This window comes from Chanodichthys erythropterus, chromosome 6, assembly GCF_024489055.1.
Source record: "Chanodichthys erythropterus isolate Z2021 chromosome 6, ASM2448905v1, whole genome shotgun sequence".
In the NCBI taxonomy this organism is placed as follows: Eukaryota; Metazoa; Chordata; class Actinopteri; order Cypriniformes; family Xenocyprididae; genus Chanodichthys; species Chanodichthys erythropterus.
Window position 1 is genome coordinate 34499613 of NC_090226.1, and position 10842 is coordinate 34510454.

The window sequence follows — 10842 nt, forward strand, 5'->3', positions numbered from 1 at the left end:
CATATAAAAAGGTACTGCAGGGTTTAAAAATGTTTTGCGAGACATAAGGGCATTAATTTAGTAGAAGTGACGGTCTCTGTAAAAACCGCTTTTTTTTTCAGCGTCGCGTCATTTTACGTCACTACAGGGAGATGTTCGCAGAGCTCTGTGTTGATTCAGTGCAGAATATATTGGTATTTAGCAACAGCGGCCGTGAATCAGTGTGTTTTCGGTAGTTTTTGTATTCTATTTATCATCGTAATGGTAAATTATTGTGTTTGTGGAGGTTGCACAAACTTCAGCCTGTCAGGACATCGAGTCCAGAGGTTTAATAACAAGAAAAACTACGCTGCTATCTTCTGTGCCGGGGTTTGTTTTGTGCAGGTGAAGAGACGGGACTTCACTTCTGCATCTGCGTCGAAAAACGCGTTCATTTTAGACTGGAGGATTATCATCCTGGCGATATGATGGAGTTCAACATTGTAATACTTCTGTAAATGATTATATTAAATGAATTATCTTACACACGCTATGCTTCTTCACCGTTTTTACTTGAATCAATTTCAACACTGATAAATACAAATTATGTACACATGCATACAGTCTCACACTTACACAAAACAGTTTTGAATGATGTGCTGGTAATGTAAATACTCCAATTTCATGCATGCCATGTATGTAAACTTATATATACATTCAAGTTCACACAACTACATAATCACGGCGTCATACATCCTCACACTATCAGTGAATGGGCACGGAATAAACTCATAACACAGAATTAATGAATAAAGGATAACATGAAACACATACAGTAAGTTAACACTATGTTTGGCCGCCGGCGGGAGACATGATCACGGATCCGTCAGAGATGCAGCTCGATGAAGACTTACGGTGCACATTTTAAGTTTTGTGTTTGATTATTACATTTGCTAACTACCAAATCAGTCGTGATGAGAAACGGCTATATCACGTAACGTTAGTGTGGACGGATATCAACGCGTGTGACATACGCTTGATCAAAGTTTATTCGTTTCTGTTATTAGTAATCAGTTAGGCCTACTCCTAGATGACCAATAGCTTTGCTATTGCCCGATTCATTATAATAATCTGTACAATATTGTGATCTGAGCACATATCGTTAGCTAACGTTATATCTATAAGCTAACACCGGTCTCTGTCCTGTTCTCCACTGCTTCTCCTCACACAACAGCTCAATTTGTCTCTTTTGACCGTTATTCTGTCTAATTCTGGCCTGTCCCTGCTCTCTTGACCACATATATACTATAGCAGGCTAATTGTATGGCTGTGATTAGGTATACGAGTATAAATAAGCATTTACAATTTCCTCAGCATCCGAACTGTCATTGCGATCCATTGTTTTCCTATAGTTTATATTGATCGCGTTCCCTTCAGTGACGTCACGTCCGATTTGGCATTTTTCAGATGCGGAAGTAAAATTCTCTCACAAGAAACGACTCCAGAAGCCTATGTAGCGTATTTATGCGTGTTTTTTCAAGAAAATCTATTTCATACATTATTTTTCTACACATTGAATCACTAAAGCTCTAACCTGCAATATGCCCTTTAAGGTATTAACTGGGGATCATGTGGGGACATGGCGTGCGGGCGTGCCGCGTGCACACAGGTAGTTTTACCTGACTTTCCAGCAGATGTTGGACGGCGCCCGCCAGATTCGTCACAGGGAACTTCCGATGACATTCGTTTCTGTTGTAAGCAGGGGTGGAAATGGGGGGTAACGCGGGAGTGAATTTCAAGGGGGGACGGCGTTCCAGTTCAAATTGGTTCGATTTTTTTTTTTTTTTTTTTTTTTTTTTTAAAGAAATGAAGGGATTTCTGTATTTATTCACTCAATAGCCTACGAAAACGAAACCGATTCAGCGCAAAAACATAGCGCAATAAAATTGCATGATTATTCATAAAAAGATCAAAATCTGAATTCAAACACCCACGCGATCTTACTCAGTGCTCGAAGTGGGCCGGTACGCACCTGTACTTTAATCTGTAGCGTACCCACGCTTTGTCTTGCATACCGGCACTTCTCACATGTTGCCGGTACTCGATCTAACCACCACACCGAAACATAGAATCAGGCTGTTAATTAATTGTATAAATCGCGCGTTCGGAGCTTTTATAAGCATGAGTGGCGCACAGCACGCGAATCACCGCAGGCGCGTTCACCAGCGCGCTCCAAAAGTGTGATAAGATTTGCGCGAGCCGTTCCTATGATAAAATAGAACGTTCTCAATAGAATTCAAATGGGTTTCATTTGAATTCTATTCAGAATGTAGTAAAACTTTATGGAGAAAGTAATCATGATCTAAAAACAGCCAGTAAAAAGACTGATGAAAAGAGGGGAAAACTTGATTATGATCTTGCAAGCTTTTTAAACTTCTGTAACGAAATGTAGCGGTTATTAATCAATTTATGGATGAAATATGAATATAATAATTCATAAGGTTATGAATAAATTATGATTCATATATCGACCCAATGGGGAATTAAACATATATTGTGAATCAATTACAACGAATTATAATCAATTACATATATGATTAGTTCTGGTTTAATAATTATTTAGAGAAACTGCTCGTTTGTCCAGCAAACTAAGTCCCTCACAGAATATTATAAACGGAGTTATTCTCTGGCCATGAAAATAACTAAAGCATAAAGCGATCGAAAAACGTTAAAGTGACTTGGGTTTTCCGCTGAAAGAACAAACAGAACAATCGAGCATGAATAACGTTTTAATATATGCAAACTACGAATACAGAGGTTATACATCTAAATATATATACAAGAAAATACACACCTATGTACAAGAATAGAAGTAGAGAAGGAAAGAGAGAGAAGGCAAGTAGCAAACTCACAACCAGTCCTAAGCCAGCACGGAAATCAGTTTCATCATCTAAGATTGAGAAACGGCAGTATACTTGCATTGGTTGCGTGTGTCGAATTTCAGGTTAGCGCTGGTGCAGTTCGTTGGCTTCCTCCGTTCAGCGGGAAGGTTTGAACTGAGGACGAGAGTGAGTTTCGCTGGAAGATGGCGATCCCGAAGCTGAGCGCGGTGGCAGCGCGTGGTCACCGGAGGGGTCCGGGAAAAACGTGCACGAGATGCTCGTGAGACAATCGGGAGAGAACACGGGAGAGAGAGAGTCTGGAATTGTGCGTCTTTGCTTTTATGACAGATAAGCCGACACACCTCCTTGAGGTGGGGTAGCCAATAACATGGGTGCAAAGTTGGCGGGAAAGCTTTTCCTTTGCTTGGCCTCACGACTTAATCTGCATGAGTTATGACTATCAATTCAGATCTCCAAATGGAGTGTGTTCTTCACAGTATCATTAAACACATAGAAAAATGCATTTGTCAGCGGTGTGACATATCTCAGTAAATAGCTCGTGTCCGGAGCTTTACGGCGAGACCAAACTCGACAGATCAGAAAGGCATAGACAAGAAGTTATGGTTTACAGACAGAATTCCACTATTAAAATGCACACTAGCACAAATACACTCATTTAAACACTAGGAAACATGCATAGGCCCTAAAATATATGAAATATATATTTCAGGATAGTGGTAGTTTACAAATACAGTTCAAAATGTATGATTGTGTGTTTCTGTGTGTGTTTTTGTGTGTCCCTGTGTGTGTGGGGTGTTGGAATGTGGATCTGGTCAGTCTTTGGGGGGGGGGTGCCCCTTTTGAATTCACCAAATTGAGGAAGTTGGACTTCTCTGTTTACCATCGCAGGCCCACAAACCTGCCGAAAGTCACAGCCGTCCGGCGCCGATTTAGTGATTTATAAACAAAGTTCATCAGGTTAAAAGCGTCCTGAAAACTCCAAAGTTTATTGACTCTGAACGGATCCATCCAGGCGTTACAGTCCCCCTTTCGGCCAACGAAGTTCCTGTGCGGACTTCGTTGGGCGTTAACCAAGTTTGATGGCACATGGATCCGGATGGTCACACAGCAGGTGGTTCCTACTGGTCCTTGAGGAAGGGCGGATAAGCACTTGTTCCTGGACTCTTGCATCCCTTTGATCCCTTGGGATAGGATGAAGGCCAGGCCCAGGGCGAGTGTGTACTTGATTGCCATGGAGAAGCGACGGACTGTGTTGGCGGCAGTCCAAGCTTGGGCTTTAGGTGAGCTGGTCAGGACAGGCAGTGCTTGGAGGGCTGCATCGATGTGAGTACTGTCACTTAGCTGGGACCCCCTTTTGTCAATCCTCAGTTCCAGTCCTGGATCCAAGGCGTGATGGTGATTCTTGGAGGAGGATGGGATTTCCAGTTCTGACTGGTCCTCCTTGCTTGAGAGACAGTACACTGCCAGATGGCTGCGATGAAGGATGGAACCCAGGGGTACCTGGATCCACTCACTTGGATTGGGCAGGTTGACACGAGTGGCGGTGCTGTGCTGATTGTAGGTTAGGGTGGCAGCATGAGTGGGGGTGTGGATGAGCAGTTGATCACCCACAATCTCGGCTTGTGCTCTGCTGACTGGGGTGCGAGGCTTGGCCTCGGCAGGGCAGCGTGTGTTGCTGGTCATAAGCTGTAACCGGCCCATTCCTTCAGTGTGGTTTCTGAGGAAGAGCTGGTTTGGGCAGAAGTACTGCAAGTCTTTGGTGAAACCACACCTGCGAAAGTGGGGAGCCAGGCACAGCCGTGGGTTGCTGTTGTGGTGGGCTACCACATCTGAGGTGTGTTTCTTGGCATGGGTGTTACATTGCCACCACCTGATATTGACCTTGTCTTTGGGTCTGGAGATGTTATCTCGTTCACCGCTGGGTAGATTGAGAAGGACAGCCAACTCATTCTGCTCAGGGTCGACGTGCAGTAGGATGGCAGCACCCAGGGAGTCAGTGAGGTGGGCTGGAACAGTCTTGGTGGGTCTGCCAGTAGCAAAGTCCAGCACTCTTTGTGTAGGATACTGAGGGATCCTATTCATAGCCACTCTGTCCATAGAGAAGCTAACTTCTCGCAGCAGGTCTGTCATCAGAGCTATGACCAGCTGATTTTGGGCAAAGTCATTTGGGAAGGCTGTAAACAGTTGCTTCATTGAGTTTGCCGTTTGGATCAGCAGGAAGCTGTGATTGCAGAGAACCACCACAATACCTTTCCGGGATTTGCAGGTGATTTGCAGGGTTTGGCTCTGTGTTGCGAGTGGTTCTCTCAGCTGTAGGCGGAGCTTGTTGCGATGCTGATGAGTGAGGTAGGCTGGGATGAGACCCGAGCCTCCTGGTTGGTACAGGTGCAACGGCAGTGGCACCTGCCGTGCCATCAGTAGTTCCGTGGGGAACACCTGAGTTGACTCCTGTATGGTGTCTGTGATGGCCATGAGCATCAGAGGAGGTTTTACAGTCCAGTCTTTTTGGTTAACTGACCATGGAAACGTGACTCCTCTGCGTTGCAGTGGAGCTCTGTGATTTGGGTTTGCAGTTTGGACTTGACAGCAAACTTGACATCCTCTGGCGTGCTCTGCCACATCTTGCTGCATGCTGGGCCAGTACGCCACTTGTTTTAATGTCTCTTGAGTGATTCTGGTGCCATGGTGTTTGGCACATGGTGTGTCGTGGGTGTATATCAGTTCACCCCCCTTTTGGCCCTGTGGCAGTACAAGCTTTGGCGCTGTGAGGACATCAGGGACATACTTTAGAAAGTTTATTCCCACACGCAGCATGTGGTCGGTCTCGTGCAGTCGTTTGTTGCTAGGGGCCGCCGTGGGACCAGATGCCGGGAACGGGAGGTTGGAGGGGTCTGAGTGGTGGTACAAAACATTTCGAATGGAAATGTTGGAAAGTTTGGTTGTCAGTGGCAGTGGCAGTAAGGTGGGAAATGTTGCAGGAACAGTCCGCTGGCTGCGGGATGTTGTTGCCACACTAAGGGTGGGTGAATGGGGTGGGTGTGACCATAGCTTGTTATGCAGTGTGCCAGTCTTGGCAAGGACATTAGTTTGGTCGTTCACACCTTTGTCACACCCTGGTTGCTTCAAGCATCTTTTCACCTTTTCCCAGTAAACGATCATGTCGTGTGCTTCGGTGAGGTGATCACGTGTCTGGAACATGTGTTGATGTTTCACCTGCTTGTTGCATTCAGTCTTGAAACCAGTTTGTTTCCAGCCCAGAAGATGGCATGTGAAACAAGTTCTGGCAAAGTGTGAGTCTGTGCACATGAGTTCCCTGATGTTATGAGCTGAGGAGACGTGAAGGGTTTTGAGGGTAGCTGCTGCTTCACCATATTGACATGACTGGGGACCCCACCTGCTGTTCTGTGGTTGGCAGGGTTGGTTTCTTAACCATCGTACCCCTGCATTTGCCTGTGGGATGCCCTCATGGTTGTAGGAACGTCCATCGACGTAGGCCGTGGGCATTCCTTGGCACGCATTCTCTTTGAGGTATCTGTGACAGGCTGGTCGCTGTTGTTGGGGTACCAGTATCTGAAGTGTCAACGCTGGTGTGCTGTTATAGCAGTTTTGATAGGCAGCTGAATCTCCGCTCCGTGCAGACTTGTGCTTTCTGGCACGTTGTGGCAGTGGCACCTGCTGGTTCAGCCTCCTGAAGTCGCTGGTGGGTCGCCACTTGCTGTCTGGTTTGACAATGGACCAGGTAGGGGCTGAATAGGTGCTGTTGCATGGGCAGATAACACCTTTTCCTTCTGTTGAATGAACAACCTCCTGTACTGGTTCATGTGGGGCGATGTGACCTTCGTACTGCCTGATTAAGGTGGGAGGAGCATTTGGGTGTGTTGCACTATGCACTGTGTGAAGTTTAGTGAGACCACAGCATAAAAGGTCTTTGTCAAATGTCACTTTGAATTTGTGCAAGACGTTTCTGAGTTTTTGACAGTCTGCATCATTCTTTAGCGCACTTGCATCTTTCTGGATCTGTTGGCCTTTAGGCTCAAACCTTGGGAAGGGCTCCTCTGTTGTGGTGTTAGCTGTCAGGTTGGCTGTCAGAGGTGCAGCGCTTTCCTGAGTTTCACAGGCGGGCTGGTTAGCGACTGTGGGTACTGCAAGGTGTTTGTCCTCCATCAGCTCCGTTCTGTGCACCTGTTCTGTGGGTACCAGTTTGATGGAAGTGATGGAGATGCTCTTGAAGGATGCTGTGAAACTTGTGTTGCTTAAGCTTCCTTCTGGGACCATGGCAGCTGGTATTAAGTTAATGACTGTTAACTTGCGTTCAAAGTCATAGGGGCCGTGGTCCATTATCCATTCTAGATGGTGGGCTTTGGGAATGCTGATGTCTGTGACCATGCATTCGTTGAGCCAGCTGTGAACTACGTAGGGTGACACTTCAGTTAGCGGTGTGGCTTTTAGAGCAAGTCCAAGTTCCACGCCTTCAGGTGACAGTGTGAAGGAGCCCAGCATGTGGCTTAGGGTTTGACCACATTGCCTGTTGAGCCAAACAGCACCCCCTTTGGTGTAAGGTGGTACTACAATTTCCTGTATGTTGATCCAAACAGCACCCCCTTTGGTGTAAGGTGGTACTACAGGTTCCTGTATGTTGATCAGGATGCAGACCTGTTGGATAGTCTGGCCTGACAGGAAGTTGGCAGTGTTGACAGGAACAACAGGAAGCTGTACAGTCATTGGGGCCCACAACAACTCATTTGCACTGTCCGTATGAGCATTAGAGTGCATCAGGATGTCTGGAAGGACCAGGAAGTGATGGGTTAAATGCCGGTTGTTCCATTTGAAGTTCACAACGCAGATGTCCTTGACGGTCATCATGGTTGACAGACGAAAGTCCAATGGGAAGCGTATTTGCATGTTGACAAATGGGAGGTCCGGTGTTCCTTCAATGAGGGCACTTAACAGCGTGTGGCTGAAGGCTGAGTTGTCTGCCCACAGTGTGAGAATAATGTCTGTTGTAGTTACATCATTCAGCTGTGAGTCTGTCATGACCTTGGAGCAGAGGGAGCTACAGTCTATGGTGGGTTGAAGTGTGCCGGGTAGCGAACTTGAACTGTGCTCTAAGACCGGGTTCCCGCGGTTAGCTGGGAGATTTCCCGCGACCTCTGTGACCTGACCGTCTGGCTCAGGTGGCCTGGGTGACTGGGAAGGCAGAAGTTCACACACTTGAGCCCAGATTTTCAGTGGTCTGGCGTTCAATAAGGGCTCAAAACAGTCTAGCAGGTCTTTGTGAGTGGAACAGAGAAACGTGTCCATTTGCGCTACGCACACAGGAGGTACCAGGCTCACTCGACCAATGGTGTGGTGTGTGGGAGCTGTGTGTTCAAGGTGGACCTCATTTGGACTGTGCGACTGCACATTCAGCTCACATCTTTGTGACTTGAGAGTCTGAGTTTGTCTTTCAGCTTCATTTCTCAGTCTTTCAAAAAGGTAAGGACAGGTTTCTGGACAGTGATCGGAGTCTGGGTAACTGGTTGGAATTTCTACAGTCTTTTTAGACGCAGTTCTCTGCTTGGCTTGAGCTTCGTCGACCAAGTCTCGCGGCTGCTGAATAGACATGCTGCTTGAGCAGGCCAAGGCTGCCAGATGATCACTCACCGCAGGGTGCAGCTCTCGGAGAAGCAGAGGGTTGAAGATGAAATCTTCCTCCGTTGCTGGCTGGTTACGTGCTCCGTAGTACCCTCTTTGCATTCGGCTGTAGAAAGTGTATGGGTTATTCAGTCTGCCCCGTTTTAGGTCCATGGCAGCAGGGAGCCCTTGATCTGATGCAGGGTCAGAAAGCTTTTGGATCAGAACCTGTCGCAGGTGCTGGCAGTTGGATGTGACAGCTGCTGGCGAAGGTTCTTGGCCGTTGGACGTTTTGGGCAGTGGACTTTTAACCCCATTTGGAATTAGGGCTTCTTGACTGGTTAGGGGAAACTCGGTGATGTGTGTTTCCCCTCCCATGCCACTTTTCATTACTCTGTAACCAGTGTCAAGTTCATTCACATAGTCTCTTTGTTGTTTCGGAGCCATAACTCCTTTCTGGGCCTGTTTGAGATGATTTTCACAGGTCAGGGCTTTAGTGTGTCTGTCTTTCAGTGTAGTCTCTGCTTTGGCTAGGGGAGCTTCGCTGTGTTGGAGTTTTCCAGTCAGTTTTCTACGCTCCACCTCCAGGTGGAGCTCTGCAAGGGCTTTTTGAAGTCTTTGCAGCTCCTCCTGCAGCTCGGGTTTGGATTCGTCCGCTGTCCAACGCTGGTCCTGGGTCTCGACGAGTCGCTGATCGTGGTGACGATGAATCTGGGCCTGATTCCTCCGGGCGTCCTCCGCCTGGAGCTTGAGGTTGTGGGCGATGGCTCGGATGACTCTCGCCCACTCTTTGTAGCTCGGCATTGGATCGTGGGCCATTAGTCGATTCAGGTTGTCGTCCAGCTGCTCGTTGCTTAGGTGCTGGGGATCCACAGCGTCGTTGGGCAGGATCGTGCTGGTCAGGGAGCCCAACCCGGTCTTGAGTCCGTCCCCATGGGTGCTGGGGCTGGCTGCTCTGAACACGTTAGCTTGCTGTTGGCGAGAGAAAGACAGCACAAACAGAACCAATGCAAGCACGCGCAGGGCTAACGACTTATAATAATGCATGATTATATAATTCTTTGGTTTGGTTCCAGTTAACTGGTGCAGACAGTTAGTGGAATGTAGGCTAGACACTTAATTGTCGATAGCCAAAAGGACCACGCGGGTCAATTTGTGTGGGTGAGTGCCGGATTTGAATAAAGATTTTGACAGGCGGTAGCCCTAAGAGTCCTTTGATGACTCTCGCTGCTCGGTCGTCTATCTATTACTCAGTTTTCCGTGATGGCTCTCACAGGCTCTGCTTTTACATGAACTGAAAGAAACAAACACAGTAGAGAAGCAAAACAGAACAGGGAGGATGCAATTAAATGAGAAATAGAGCAGTAAACAAATAGAAAGGAATCAAAATAGAATCGCAATAAACTAAAACAGAAGGGCTAGAGGGGAGAAGTGAAACTTAAACTTCCTATTCCAGCTGGGTTTATGACGGTGTCAGGCGAGTGCACGGTTGCATCATAAAACCTAGAGGGATGGTATGGATCGAGAGCCTAAGGGTTGGCCCGCACCTGAGTAATTGAAGAATATGTAATATTCTGTGGCTTTCAATTAGGTGAAGTGACTGTATGTCGTAGGCCTGGGTGAATCGTGGGTGCTCAGATAAGAACTCAATGGCAGGCCACCTTTCCTCGACGATCAAACACTCTACTGCGGTGTCCGTGGCCACCTGTCCCCTTTGTACCACGGTGCAACCTCTCAAACAGGGAACACCAGCACAATTGCGCACTTTGGCAAGGTATTTGCGCCAACGGCCCGAGTGACCAGTCAAGATTGAGTTTTCCCTGAACTCAGAGTCTGTCCCCTTTACGGGCAGTTACTCCAACGGGCGGTTCTGTCATGCAGAAGCCTGAGCAGGGAAATTAAACAAAATTGCCGCTTGTTGTCACCCCGGGTCTCGTTGCCTCCCTGTACCTGATACACAACTCGCTGATGTCCTTGCGTGTTGCCCGTGATACGAGGTCAGAATGTCCACGATTCACACACGGTTAGTGTAAGAAGCGCCAGGCCAGGTAGCTCCACTCACTGGAACTCACTGGAGCAACCGTCAGCTCACCCCAGGGCGCTAAAGGGCCTTATCTGCAAGTGCACAAACAATCAGGTAAACACGACTTAATTGTAAATTTAAAACTCAATTTAAATCTTGTTTAAATAGAATTTAACTAATTAAGTGTGTAGGATAAAAGAGTAGGGGTCTAAAATGAACTAGCTAGAAGCAGAACAAAAGTAAAAATAACAGAAAACAAAAACAAATCAGATGCACTTGATTCAAATTTGAATTAAACTCTGTTCAATTCAATTTAAATGAGTGCATAGAATAACAGGATGGGAA